At 41.2% G+C, this 15,549-nt stretch overlaps 2 protein-coding genes across 5 annotated transcripts in view; one reads left to right on the top strand and one right to left on the bottom strand.

Moving 5' to 3' along the window:
• The window catches only part of LOC124175177 (protein tiptop), a 117,445-nt gene extending 101,928 nt beyond the window's left edge, over positions 1 to 15,517 (bottom strand). The window contains exons 1-2 of one of the 3 annotated variants that reach the window (XM_046555164.1): positions 8,870 to 8,881; positions 7,483 to 8,724 (exon numbers count right to left, since the gene is read on the bottom strand). The gene's annotated coding sequence lies outside the window, so the exon portion shown is untranslated. Of the gene's footprint in view, positions 1 to 7,482; positions 9,474 to 15,324 lie in introns of those variants that run through there. The other 2 variants (XM_046555165.1, XM_046555163.1) reach the window with 2 other exon arrangements.
• Positions 10,296 to 15,549, top strand: part of LOC124175179 (zinc finger protein 729-like) — a 38,927-nt gene continuing 33,673 nt past the window's right edge. For both annotated transcript variants that reach the window (XM_046555167.1, XM_046555168.1), the window contains exon 1: positions 10,296 to 10,586. The gene's annotated coding sequence lies outside the window, so the exon portion shown is untranslated. The remainder of the gene's footprint in view (positions 10,587 to 15,549) is intronic.

The following is a 15,549-nucleotide window of genomic DNA, read 5'->3' on the forward strand; positions in this document are numbered from 1 at the left end:
TACTTGCAAGTCTGTAATATATAAGATAAAAAGAAATTCAATACGAGGCTGAAATTAGTAACGTCAACGTGACGATTACATCCGGAGAGAAAAATCATCACTGGCCAATTTTACAATGACTTTCAAGAAGTTGGCTTTTCAGAATCGGTGTGTAATTTGTTTACAACGGTTTACTAAATTCACGAAAGTCACAACGATGCGGAACAGCGATTTTCCTAAGCATGCATCGTTAGAGTAGCGTTGCCAACGTAAAATAAATTTTACACCTAATATCATGCAAGCATTTAGTCTGACAAGATAAGTTTCAGTGCACGAAACAATATCAAAGGCGTATCAATTAAGGTGCTGCACAAATGGTCAAAATTATAACGATGAGTGGGAATTATTACATATATGCGGTGCGTAAGAGAATGATATTAATTATACGTGGACCTGGAACATACAGTCACAAACATACTTGGCTGTACCCACATGCTCACAACATATACACAACTAGACGTATTGTAAAGGTATGCAGGTATAACAAGTATGCAGCGATACCGACTCGAAGAACGCGGGAGATAAATCATGTTCCTTGCGCAAAGAACTCATATTATATGTACAGTTGCTGCTGGACTACGACTGACGGCTGCGACGTTCGAATCGGGTATGTAACACTGTTATACGTGGGCGAGAAATTGGCCCGGTGAACACAATCTCCAAGACTCTAATACCCGATGAACGCGGTGGTCGTCTATCCTCGCTATTCCTCAGGAATCCTGTCCTGCATCCGTCGCATCCGCAGGTTATGAACACCGAGAAAAATTTCATTTGTCGTAGTAACTAGAAAAATATTGTTGGAACTAGGAAAAACGAGGTACGCCTAACCATTTTGCGCTATTGTCTATGCAAAATCAGTTTCTGAGGTTTACTCTACTTTTTTAGTTAAACGAGGCTTTAACGTCAATTTATTGTTGCACGAGCGTTAAATTTTCGCAACAGTTGCAAGAAAATATGGCAACAGTGATCGTAATGAGAAAGGATAGTAACGGATACTGGACTCTCCGGTAACAGCTGGAAAACTAATTTTCATTTTCTACCTGGAACTGTATTTTTCGGTTGTGGTAAAAAATGAAAATAGTCAAGGACCGAACGTACTTTATACCTCTTCCAAGTGAACGTCACTGCACGTTTATACGGTAAGATTCCAGTGCTCGGTGCAACGTCGATGTAACGGATTTTCGGTTAAATTAACGACCGCAATATTGTCGAGAATTAGTAAAAATGAATTGACTTTCAAAGATATTGGGAGACTGATAAATTGATGCTGCAGAATTTAGTTACCGTGCAGGAAATGTTTTTACGACAAATTTTGTAACACGATGTAACCTCACGAAATTAACCACGCACAATTGTTGTTCAGCATTATACTTCGATACTTTGATGCAACGATGTATTTTTAGTAAAAATAGCAAACTGCGTTACTTCAGAATCGTTTTACTGTATAAACTTGTGTAATGGTAATTTTTTTCAGTGTTCCATCACGGTGAGGTCACTAATTAGAAACTTTAACTTCGTAAACTGTCGAAGAATTATTTCTCAAATTATTTAAACCGTGAGAACACTTCTTGAATGAAAGAATTCTATTACTTCAAGTCAAGTTTTATCGATCGCTGCCGGCAAGAAATCTTGTTACGATTCATTTATCCTTGTAAATTGAAAGATTAAAATTTTCAAAACGGATCGCGCGAATATTCCGTTTTTGACGCATCGGCAGATTTGATCGATAGATCAAGCTGCAATAACTTCTGTTGCTGGATCTATTCGATGTCGGAGTGAAAATACCTGTAGTACAAAGAGAAAAAAAAAAAGATTTAGAAAACCTCTATAAATAATCGGCGAGTGACTGAAGCGCATGCATATAAATACGATTGGGTACTAAAAAAAAAAAAAACCGCCTCCGCAATATTACTCATTACACACAATGCAGGTAAAACTGCCGCAGGACACTTTATAACATATGTTGCGGCTGCGTGTAACTGGAATAACCGGAATTTGAAATATCTTGACAAATTTCACCGCAGCCGTCGACTCATCTCGCTGCTTTCGTAAGTTTAACGCATACCTACATATAATATAATCTAATTAAAGATGACATTGTTTCAAATATTATACGTATTTCATTTGTTCAAATTCAAATAAAAGATAGACTGCAATCTACAATAATACTATATTAATATTCCGTGCAAACTTTCATCTACAGAAAGTTAATTTGTGTCCTTTAATATGTATAAGGAATCGTCCAATGTTCAACAAATTACCGGCCAGGAAAAATCCTGAAACTTAATACTTTGTTCAATTTCAACTTATGCTTCTTCAACTTAAGATCACCTGCTGCAGCACGCCATGCGTTTTACCGCATCACATGCATGTATACATATAAGGCATAGTCTCTGCACCGCGCGCGTCACTTCGACGCCACCATTTTGTATCCGGCACCAGAGCCGGCGTCAAGACGCCCCTGCAGGAGGATGCGGTTTCGAAATAGAGACGCAAAATCGTCGGTCCTATCATTAAAAAGAGCGGTTCGAATACACAGCTTCACGTCCGTCATACCAAATGAATTACCTGTATATACTCAAATATCGCCGAGCCAAAGAGGTAATTTTATTGCCCGCAAGAGACATAAGAGACTAAATAAAACGATTGTTAGTCCCTACGGTTTTTATGTTTTGATTTCGAATATAACAAAGAATGTTCAATTGTAGTTGGAGTATAATTGTAAAGGTATTAAGTAAATTTATTTAAATATTATTCGGTTATAATTTCTCATTAATCCGATTACCGTATTAATTGTTTCGTAAAACTTGTGTTACAACGCTCGGGTAGTTCGAAATTTAAAATTCAGCAAAATAAATTATTTTTATTTACGTTATTCTATGGGACAGGTAATTATTATGAATTACCTATTCGAGTTGATTTACGCGTCACTGCGCCGTTATACCATCACATCGTCGAAGTTCTGTCGAATAATAACGAGACTTTCACGAAATATGAAGTTCTAATTCACACGGATTGGCTCGATCGCGATTGATGCTTATAGTTCCTCTGTCGGTGATAGAAAAAAACCAAAAAAAAAATAACAAAACCGGCATCTTCGCTAAAATTTTCGATCAGTCAAGCACGATACGATAGACGTACGTATCCATCAATTAATAAACGTGCGAGAAATGTTGACTTGCGTTCAGTTTCAACGTTGCAGGCTCTACGTGTCTAACGGCAGCGAAGCGTTGTTATCGTAGGTTTAATATCTGGCAAACACGTCCTTATACAGAGGGAAGAATTCAGACATTCCATATACAGGAGAAAGAAAGAAACTTATTCAATACGCGAAGGTATAAATACATTGCAGTCAGAGTCGCACTTTCTTCGATTCGAAATCGTACGGTAATAAGCGCATTGCAATATACATTACACATTACACATTTTACATGCAAGTTTTATTGCTAGTGATAGCCGATGAATATAAAAATATTAGAGAAGAGAGCCGTTAAAGCGTTTATCGTGTTTATTCTACATCGTGCTGCGCAGGTCAAGAATATTAGTGTAATTATAGTTATATTTTCCGTCCAGTGATTTGCGATTTTACTTCACGTTTTTATTTTTTTATATCTTCTCTCAGTCTTATTTCATTACCGTTGCACCTTCTTTTTTCACGCCGTTCTTCTTTTCTTTCGATATCAGCTATTTTATATACGGTATAGAGAAATTGATTATAAAACGGCGACGGTATTCGCGTACGCAGCAATTAGCGACGGGTTATATTACAACGATTGAGAAACTGCTTCGCGACACGCAATATTATAATGCTACATACCTACGGGCGAGGTTCGGTCTATAAGCTTTATACATACCGTCATATAATCATGCGGTGCAAAGAAATTAACGAGATATCGGACGCAAAGTGCCCGCGTTAGAATCGACGTCGTACATTCCCTGATAATTTCGATACAGTTGCGTTACAAACGGATATTAAAACACACATTGTCCGAACTACTCAACTTTCGACGAGCCGATCACCGCAAATTTTTTCCTTACTGTTTGCATTCAGAATTGAACATGAATAGCAAATTGTAAAATTATACGGCTTTCAGATTACTTCAATAACTCACCACGAATATGCCATTTATTTTTATCTCTCGCGATATATTTAAAAACTTCCTAAACGAATAGATAAACGTCGTACAATCGTTATAGAATCATTTTCGTGTGATCGTTATCCAATAACAATGTTTCCCTCACATTTCCACTTGACGTTTTTCGCAAAATTTTTCCAAACAAAATTTCTCGGTCCAATCTTCAGAACGCAAAGTACCTCGAAATTTTCATCGCCGTGATTAGAAACTAAGGATATTAGGTACGGTATACAATGTATAAAGGGTCGTAGATTTCACGCGTATGTAATAAATAAGTGTACAATTATATCCGCGGGCGAAAAATTTATTCGTTATAGGTACCTACGCGAAGGTATAAAATTGTATTTTACGGTACCTTTCACCCAAGCTCGATAAATTACCGCCGTATGGAGGAGAAATTAGCTACCGAAACGGCAGTAGCCCCGACCGGTGGTGAATATCCCCGGATTTGTGCTCCTGGTATAGATACATCCTATCCTGAACAATTTACAACATTGTACACACGCAACATAGACACGGTCGACGAATAGTCACCGTGTATTACTTGTCCGCACTTCGGTTGACGAGTTTATTTCACCTGCAGACTGGTTCGAGTCACGAATTCGACTTCTTTGCGAGAAGAGATAAAACACACAATGAAAGATAAATTGCAGAGTATTTTTATACCTCTTGTTAACGTCGTTAAACAAAAAAAAAAAAGAAAAGAAGAAGAAAAAAGATATTTTCGACGGAGGTATATGAATTGAAAACAAGATCTAAGCAGACGTATTATATAAATGATATTTTGTATATATGTATAACAGTAAACATCATTAACATTATTATTCGTAGCTATAGCTGCTTGAATCTTAACGTTCTTATTAAGTAAATTTGTTAAATTAGGCGAGTATCTCTTTCGGTAGACATGCATAATTTCGCCATGCAAGCGTATCGTTCGAGGCGAGTTATTAGTCACGTAATTAATTATACCTGAGAGAGCGATCACGTGTTAGGATCAACTTGGAAAATAAACCTCGACTCGTGCTGTCGATTTAAACTAGGGAACCTACAAAGTCTATCGTCTGGTTAATAAAATTCAACATTCCGAGAAATTAATTAACTTAAAACTCTTATTTTCTAAAAATCGTCCGCGGTTCGAAAGGAAGAAGGGGGGAAAACTGTGAAGCTGGCTGGCCGCTGCCGAGGCCTGCGGAATGAAATTCTTACGAGCCAGCAGCCTGCGAGAAAAACAGTTTGGAATTTATAGACGCGCGATGTAAGCTGTCGCGGTGTTACAGTAAGACGACGACTGGGAGTTAGTGACACGAGGAGGACGTTGAGAACTCGTCACCACGCTGCAGATATAATATATAATACCATTACCACAAATCAACCTATACCCACATCCGATCCTCTCCCCGCAGCGTGCAGCTGGGACGCTGAATTATATTTCAGTCTTCGTTGCGGCATCAATTAAACCCCGATTTTATAAACCATACATCTCGGCCGCGTACATATTAAATATATATACATGCGTCGACACGTATGCACACATACGAAAGTATAAAACTGTAAGAGCCCACGGCTGATGCAGCGTATGCAGAGATTTAGCGAGGCCACGGATCGTTTCAACTAAATTCATGCGTCAGCTGCCCGAGAATTATTTTCAAATCTGTTTTCTTTTCCGTTTTTTTTTTTTTTTTCAACTAATCTTCATTCAGCTTAACTTCGCTCGTTTTAATTAAATCTTAACAAAGCCCATCGTCGTATATCGCAAAAAAATAATGCGGCTATTATTTGTATTATTGATTTTGATGAAATTTGACATTTCGGAAACGCGTTTCTAGAGCAACGATGATACGTACAGAGAAAGCACGTAAAAATGTATAAATGCACAACATTGCAGTTGATTGGTTATTGTTAATTGGTTTCATCATGGCCACGGTGGCAGTGTCATTTCCGTTTGTTTGTCTTTCGGTGTAAATGTAAATGTCGATATGTGAGAAAATATTATCAGGTAGCGAGAAACACGTAGACGGATAACTAATTAGTGATCCGGTGTCACGCAGCCGAGTTATTCAAACATTGTCTGTTATTTTGTCGGCATAACATTTATTCTGCATAAACTGAAACGATCGCGATCGCTAATTGACACGTGCAGGCTGTACGACATTACAACGTATACGTGTACGCGTATACGTCGAGATATACAGAAACGGTGTGTTTTCAATCAATTCGCGCTTCATTACTTTATATTGAAATAAAATAATGATGGAAAAAACGCTCATTTGCGTCATTCAACAGGTTATATTATCGTACGATATCGAAAACTTATTTCTGTACAAGTGACGAAAAACTGAGTTGTAAATATATATATAGTCAGTCTTCGTGGTTGCGGTGCTAGAATTATATAAGACTAAAGTTCATCCCGGCGAAATTTCTCTTTGAGAATTATTGTGAAAATAAAATAACCATTCGCGATTGCGCTTTATTTCACTCAGGCATATACGGGCGAAAGAAATTCTTTTTACACACGGATCCGTGTGCGGATTTTTAATCCTGTACAGATGGCGGGAAAATTGAATAAGTATACTGGTCAAAATGACGCGTGATATTACCCTGCAGTAGCAGCAACGTGACGAGAGCTCGCGGAACGTATTAAAAAAATTCTCGTCAAGGTATTTCTCCCGAATAATCGCACGATCCGTCGACGGCGAGAAATCATCACGCATTTGCGCTCGTGTAATAACATCGACTATGGCGAACTCGAGGCTGAGCCGGCCCTGCAGAATTCGTTTCCATTCCAGACGGCAAGAAGAAGTAAAGTGGGGAACAAGCTTCGAATATCTCTTCCCCATAACTCATTCCCGGCAACATCATCTCTTCTCGCAATATAAGCATAGCGGAACTGTAAACTCCATTACCTAGGTACCACACCGATTAAGATTTATAGTTTTACCTGCAACGCACACTTATCATTATTATATGTAGATATTATACGTTGCATATACACAGCCGATCCAGGCGCATCATCGGCTCTCCAACTTCCACGTTCGTGATCCTCTCTCTCTTACGTTATCTCTTGGCGTTAAAATAAATTGAAATAAATTTTCCCAATTTTCACCCATTGCACGAACAACAACGAACACAACAGAGCGAGCGTAGAGAAGCATCTTCAACCACGATATCCGTCACGTGGCGCATCGGAATATCGGGCTTTTTGCAACCTGCCGGATGAAATCGGACACTTTGCAGCGTACAATTCGGAGGATTCAAATACGAACATAATACAGGTATGTACCGCGTATAGATCGTTAATTTTGCTCACATTTCATTCGCTGAGGAGCGTGCTGTTTTCTTCGGGTCATCTGCGTCCTGCGGTGGCCTTCGTTACTCCTGAAGGCCTCCAGTTCTTCGGTTGTTTTGTTTTATTTATTTATTTATTTTTTTCTGCTGCGTCTTGCGGTGTAAATTTTAATTTTTTATTTATTTTTTTTTTTTTAATAAAAATAACAATTACGCACGCGCGCAACGTGCAAACCGCGACGCACGAAGAAATACACCACTCCGTTTCACTGCAGTTTATCACCGAACTTTCACAGCATGTATAAACAGTTTTTGGAATCTCAAGGATTAATATATTTCTCCTTGATATATTTATAATTATTTATATTTATCGATATGCACGCACACTTGTCTTATCTCCTCTCCGCCGTTCGACTATCATAATTGTTATTATTACAACTCGTCTGCATTTTCAGCCTCATTTTTACATTTTCTTCCTGATTCTTTTTCAACCTTTTCTTCATTTACTCTGTATGATATCCAGATTTAACTTCCTCCCTCTTTCGATGTATTTATGTTACTTTTTTTGTTTCTTTATTTCTTTTATTTTTATTTTTTTTTTGTTTTATCTTTGTCACTGACTTTGTTGTAATATGTCGCGCAGATCTATAAATCACTTTATCTAACGAAAGGGAGACGGAAGGAGAGAGAGAGAGAGAGAAAGAGAGAGAGAGAAAGAGAGAGAGAGAGAGGCGGATAGATACAGTGTAGTCGGAATCAGCTGCAGCAACGTAACAGGTTGGTGGTATATACGCGTTGTGCGTTATAGTGTCGATGTCAACGGTGTAATAGTTGCGTTTTATAAATTATACGCGGTAAATTATTCATTCGTTTTATTCATCTCCCACTCTTTTGTAACATGCATATGACGCAAATTAATATGTAAACTGCATGATTTAAGTCAAGTTTATCATACATGTAATAATTTTCACAACGTAGTAGTGAGAAAAAACTAATTTATTATTACCCTATGAAATCGCACTTTGCAATCCAGACATCGATATAACGGCAATTATGATAAAAAGAAGAAACAACAAAGAGAGAAAAATCTCGTAAATTATTAACATCCAACAATTGCTGCACAGGAATGTTTTTATCGATGGCTACACTGGTTATTATTTGAATATGTGTTATAACGGTTAAGGATTATAAATTTTTCATTTTCTATTCATACATTTGTACAATTATTATCAATGTATCGTAAAAGACACTTCACATGTAGGAACTGCACGCACCCACGTTTTATATAGGCCAAAAATAAAAAAAAACACAGTTGAGAGAACATCAAACAATATAATAAAGAATTATAAATCTCAACGAAACACCAGCGTATAATTATCAAAGAACAAATCACGAGTTTGAAATTCTACCGTACTGCCGCGATGCTTTTGACGTAAAAAATCCACGTTCCTTTGTTACTTTTACACACCAACGCAAATAATTGTTTCGATCGTTCTCGCATTTGAACCGTTATACCGATTTGACGGATCGGCTTTGTTTCCGAGTGACCAACCAGCCATCCAAGCCGACGAACCAGTCCTCGATGAAGGGCCGGCTTGCGAAATGCGACGGAAGGGTGGGAGAGGCAAGGGATGGGGGTCAAATTTTAGGGGGGGAGGGACGCGAAGAAGGAGGATCACAGACTCGCCTGCGGCAAAGTTCCGCACAGTGTTAAGGGTGCGATGGCCGAAGGGGGGAGGACGGGGAGAATGGGGGGAGGGAGGGGGGGAGTAACGGGGGGTACGATCAAACGCGGAAACCGCAATGAAAATTGAACAGCGATCTCGACGAACTGCGTTTTATCGCGAGTTCGACGCGCGAGCGCGTTTCTTATGCGGCGTGGGGTGGCGGCGTGGGCCGAGCGGGGGGGTGGATTTTCAATGAAACGCGTGTACGAAATTGAGCGAGCGGCGGTCCAGCGCTGACTGAGTGGCGACTGGCGTCGCGGCGGCGTCCCCGCGGTGGGGGGGGAGGTCCTCGCGCGTCGCGTTCATACCAAAGCAGCAGCGCCGAGGAAAGGAGCGGAGAAGAGAGTAGCGGCGAGGAGAGGAGAGGAGAGGAGAGGAGAGGAGAGGAGAGAGCGGAGCCGAGGAGGAACTGCCGCGGTTCCCGGGAGGAGCGGCGGGCCGAGCTTGCCTGCTTCGTTGAGTGAGCAGATTGAGTACTGCTGCCGAACGTTGCCGCCGTCGCCGTCGACGTTGCCCGCTTTGCCCGCGTCTCGCGTCCGTCCGTCCGTTCGTTCGTTCGTTCGTCCGTCTCTCCGTTCCGTCCGTGTTGCGGGGGGGGGGGGAAGGCTTCCTCGTGTTCGTGAGTAGGAGGGCGACTTATCCAGGCGCGGGCGCAATCGCCAGCCACTCGCCGAACGTCGCCGTCAGCAGATGCCGGTGCGAAACGCGAACGTCGTCGGCCCCGCAAACTCGGCCGGATCGTCGCGCGAATCATGAAGCTAGCGATTACCTGTAATACTTGTAGGCGATGCGATCCGCTACGATGAAAAAGAAAATTAATACTCAGCCTGAATTCGTACGGAAAAGGACGCAATGCCGTAGGTTTCGACGAGCTTGCGCTGATTGCATAATGTTTACGTAGCTTCCCCCTCCCCCCCCCCCGCCCACTCCGCCCCTTGATCCGTTTTTCATCCTTTTATATTCTCATCGCTCTCAATTACTCGCGAATTACTCTCTAGTGTGAGAGAAGGAGAGAGAAGCAGGGCCTGGAGAGGGGGGGGGGGGGAGGGGGCGAATTGTAACGATATGAAAAATAATTGCAACGTTCGGTAATGCGGACTGGCGATGCGGCTGGTTGACGATTCAGAAGGAACTCCATGAAGGCGAAGCGTGTTTGGAAGGAGGCGGGGCGCGTTTCCCCCTCGCTCTCTGCCGCTGCGGAACGAGATGTTAGAGAGAGAGAGAAGAGAGAGAGAAAGAGCGTCAAGAGGACGGAGAGGGAAGCTATAGCGACGCCTGCTCCGCCAGGGTGTCGGTGGCTGACGGAGGTACTAAACAGTGAAGTTGATTTTTGATACCAGTGAGTTTCTCAGTGGTTTTATCAAGATCAACTGTACAGGGGTAGTTTCAACAGCAAACGGTGAGTAGCCTTTCTCTGTACAGACAGCGGGAGTTCCTCAAAAGTTCGTAAACGGTTCGGCGTTCGTCCGAGAGTCTAGAAATTACGTTTAAACCCGACATAACCTCAAAACAGTCGGGACTATCGCTCGGCGTTGGAGAAACGGCGCGAAAACTCGACTCTTAGAATTTGACTTCGCCGCGTGTCGTCTCGTCGGGCTTTCGCGAAACACCGCGTGACTCTCGTTTCACGCGCGGCGTCGCGTCTCTCGGATATTCCCTTGGCGTGAGTGTTTGTTTGTTGTTATCCGTCGCGACTCGCCGCCCGGCCGCCTGGCGGCGCTACGAGGCGACTGAGCCGCCAGGCTCCGCCCCCCAAAGGGTTGGTAGGCGGCGTCTCTTTGATCTATAGCGTCATAGAGTACCCCCACTACCCGGCTACGGGGGACGAACGCGTCACGTGACCAGGGCCCCGCCCCCAATCGCCGAGCGGACGCGCGCAGAGTTCGACTCGCCGCACACACCGCGCTACTTGTTTATGTCCTGTCGCCGTGTCTCTATCTAGTCCACTCCACCTCACGCTGCACATACTCAGCACGCTCTCTCGACTCCGTCTCTCCGTCATCCCCGCGTCTCCGGTTATTCTCGACATACACATAATATGTATATATATATATATATATATATATATATATATATATATATATATATATATATATATATATATATGAATATGTATACACACACACGCGCGCGCTTATGCGCGTGATTAATACCCGCATTGTGACTCGAAGATCGGCGTTCTGACGTTTTTTTCCTCGTTTTTGGTGACGCGAACAACAGACTCCAACCCCTGTACTCCCGGTGTTCGAATCACGCCCGAGCTCTTCGTTCTCGTTGCGCGACCGCGGGTTCGGCATTTTTTAAAGCCAAGTTACTTGTTCACGCCGATTTTTCAAAATTCGCGATCGGACTGCGGTGTACGAATGGTGATTTTTTTCGATTTGAGAATTGTAACGAGGGGACGAAATGCAGGCGCGTTTCAACTGTGACACTCGCAGGATTTTCTAGTTTATAATAACGTGCACGTCGGACGATATTCAGATGGATACAGAACCGGCAAATTCTCGTAAAAAGTTGCAGAATTGCTACTCGCAAGAAAAAATATCCGTAAATCATTGACGTTTTAAAATTTTTTTTACAATTTGTAAATGAAAGTCAACTCGGTTTAGAGAGATCATGAGTTGATAATTTGAAGCCGAATTTTATTTTAGCGGAAAGTGATTATACTCAATTTTTTACTGCTACAGTCCGCGATTTGTGCAGCGAACATACAAACCGTAAAATTGACCAGAAGAAAATAAGCGTTTTTTTCTCTATGACGCCAGACCATATTTGAAATAGATTTTAATTTTTTGCAACAGTTTAAACTATTAGTATAGTCCATAGCAGCTCGAGTAATAGCATTTTTTTTTTCAAATATATTGATCATGCAATCAACTTTTATATACGCTGTGTGAGTAATTGGACAAAAAATTTTATTCCGTAATAAGCGCGAGTTGCATCGGTGCGCTATTTGTGACGCAGGTATAATTTGATTCTTTTTATGACGTTTGAATATTATATCTATCTGCCTTCTACAGTTTTTCACAAACCCGTTTCTGTATAAATCTAGTCTATTTTATACAAATTCAAAAAATAGAATAGCGCATCATCCAATCTGGTAGATCGTAGGCTGATAGGAGTATAAAAATTTCTTGATTCATATATTTAATTGCTTGATGCAGATTTGGTCAACATTTCAATACACGTGTATCATCCGTCGACCGAATTTTATATCGTCCCAGCAGCGGCTAGCGGCTAGATCGACTAGAAAAATCTAGTCTTGTGATGTAACCGCCGGGAGATCACTTATAGTTTTACGATTACATGCACCAAAAAATTAATGACATATGATCAATGTCGAACATGAAATTTACGCTCGTATGATACAAGTAAAAAATATATACAACCATTACTTACCGCGATTTTACTGCCGGTATGTCTGCATGCCCGATTTTACACCCGTATCATCCTTGAAGTGTTCGAAGACTACTTTACAGGGACAAACGTCGATTTATTTATTTATACATAATATACGGATATTGTACGTCAAATGTGCGCCAACACCAATATCTCTGCACATTACAGATATGATAATGAATAATTAATTTGGACGCGCGTATAACAGCAGCAAACGATCCGCGGCAACTAAGCTTACAACTTGTAGGGTATATTATACAGTATCGGCGTGTCTAGATCGACTATAAAAGTTGATATGTTATTGCGTTAATTGGCCTCGGGGGTATTACACGTATATTTATGATATACGCACACGTATGCAGGCTTGGTTAACCTGTCAATCGAAATGCCATGCTAATTTACCGTCTTGTTTTGACCGCGAGCGCAAATTATTTCTGTCGTCATGATGCTGATACGTACGAGCACTTTTAACCTGCCATTGCAGCAGTTATCCTGCGACTTACGTTTCTCACCGTATATATGCCGGAACATAGACGCGCTAGATTATATTTTTAACCTGCGCTGGTACGCCGCACGTAACGTGTACATGCTTTTTCTACATTTGTCAATACTTGATACATACCTAACCTGCCATAAATGCGTGTTGCATAAAATTTCTCTCGTCTATACAGAATTGTTATTTGCTTGGACGTTATTTTTCGATATTTATTTTTTTGATAACTAATTAACAGGTACATGCGTGCAATCGTAATTACACTTGTACACATCCTATTAATGTAATACATCGGCATAACGGTCGTTTAGGTATATCATAAAGCAGTGCACCGGTAATAAAATAGAAAAAGTTTATGCGATCCGTGTTTATAGTACCAGTTGAGTTATAGACAGATAAATTAATCGAATTACTACTACTGTGCGCTGCAGTATTAACCTCCTAACTATCAGTGACACACATATGATGGGTCATTTGGAAAAAAAAAAACACATTCTTTTACTGCATCGATTTGACTGTAATTTGGTAAATTGTCGTTTTTGAGTTCGCTGAATTACAGTACGAATCTGTGAAATTATTTTTCCACTACAAAAGCGACACAAAAATTTCACTGTAGCCTGACTGCAAAGGGATTCACCGTTGAGTCTCAAGTTTGCGCGAATCATCGACGCGATCCGAGCTCCGCAGCCGCGAATCTCGCCAGTAAGATTTCTACTCTAAACCTTATATTATACCTCTCCCGGTGTACGAAAAGGAATGAAAAGTCCCGCATTGATCGTCCGTCCCCCTGAATTCTGACGCATAAGAATACTCTCCGCATACGTGTATAGGTATCACCTTATCCCACACACGCGCGTATAGCTCAGACACCGGCTCTGCTGTATCCTCAGCCAAAAATCGTATACCCTGCACATTATAACCCAGCTTTGTGCTCTTTAACATCACGATGCAAAGTTCAAGTCCAATGCGATGTTCATATATGATTTCCACTCGTTCTTACGGGTGGTTTAATTTAGGCCAGTGCTGTATCATCTGGTCCACGTATGTGTGCGAGTGTAGAATTTGGCTGGAAAAACTTTGGCTGATAAAGAAAAAAAAGAAAATATCACACTAGAATTGATTTTCCTATCTTGAGTGTCTTTGCAATATTGAAATAAGCAGGTAATTCACTTTTGAATTTTTTCTCGATACATATTCCCACAATATATTTAAACTTTCTCATCGACGTGACTTTGGACGGTTCTCAAACTTGGAATAACTGCTTTGTAAACCTGAAAAGTTTCAGAATTTTAGCCAATTATACGAACCTTACTGTGAAAAAATAGTTTGAATCCCGATTAGATCAAAGAACTGAAGGAGATCCATTTTAATTCTTACCGTTTTTTTTTTTTAATATCTTTCGAGTGCTAAAAAATTTAACCGAATATACGGTAAGTACACATTGACGGTGCGAAATTCTGCTTTTTCCGATATTCTGCAAGTGACTCATGACCAGCCGAATGGTGGCTGTATTACGTACGAATAAAGACAATATTTCGAAGAGAGCTGTGCAGTAGCTTCGTGTGGGCCGCTTGAACTTGATGCAATATCTCGTAACTCGCTTTTACACCCACGAAAACAAGCTTACAGGCATACCGATACCGTACCTGGGAGCATGAAGATTACGAAGATGGTTCCAGCTACCCTTGACACGAACCGAGGACGGTTTCTACCCACTAACCACAGTAATCTTTGCACGAATATGAATTTAAAAAGTGAATATATTTTTTTAAATTTTATCACTACGCGTCGATTGGCAAATCCTTGCACATACCTATAAAAGCACTGCGATAAACGTCGATATATGTACGTGGCGTATGACCATGTGAATTTGAGGTATAATTTTTCAGCATCCAAAATACAACCGAAGGTCTCCAGAAGCCGCGAGTAAATGAGGAATTTTCCTCGTCGTTCGAAGTTGTCTGTTCAGTAACCTACATAGCGAGGAAACAGAGCCACTGTGCCCAAGATGCGCAGCAACTCAACGTGCCGCAGGTACGAAGTTCGGGGCAGTAAAACGATTCGACGGTCATTTCAAAATCTGCAAGGCTCCGAGATTTTGCGAATGTCCCGAAAGCGTCCCCGTTGCGCAACAATTGAATTTACAATGCGGGTCAGAGCGCAGAAGAAGACCCTCGGCTTTGACGGTGCAGCACGCGGTAACGGAACTAACCTGCTCTTGGGTAGATATATTATGGTTAGGTACCGGTCATGCGGCCGATCCTTATTGCAGCTAGCGAGTCCGAGCGTCCACCTCACACGTCCGTGCCTCCGGGTGAAATGTAACTTGAGGTCATAAAATGAAATATGACGTGGATACTTTCGTCCGTTATCAAAGAGGGACGAGTTCTCTCCGCAGACTGCAGCGACACCGATTTACCGATCACTCATGCGACTAGAAAATCACACTGACGACAGTGTCGCGGTATTT

This window comes from Neodiprion fabricii, chromosome 2 (genome assembly GCF_021155785.1).
Source record: "Neodiprion fabricii isolate iyNeoFabr1 chromosome 2, iyNeoFabr1.1, whole genome shotgun sequence".
Taxonomy (NCBI): Eukaryota; Metazoa; Arthropoda; class Insecta; order Hymenoptera; family Diprionidae; genus Neodiprion; species Neodiprion fabricii.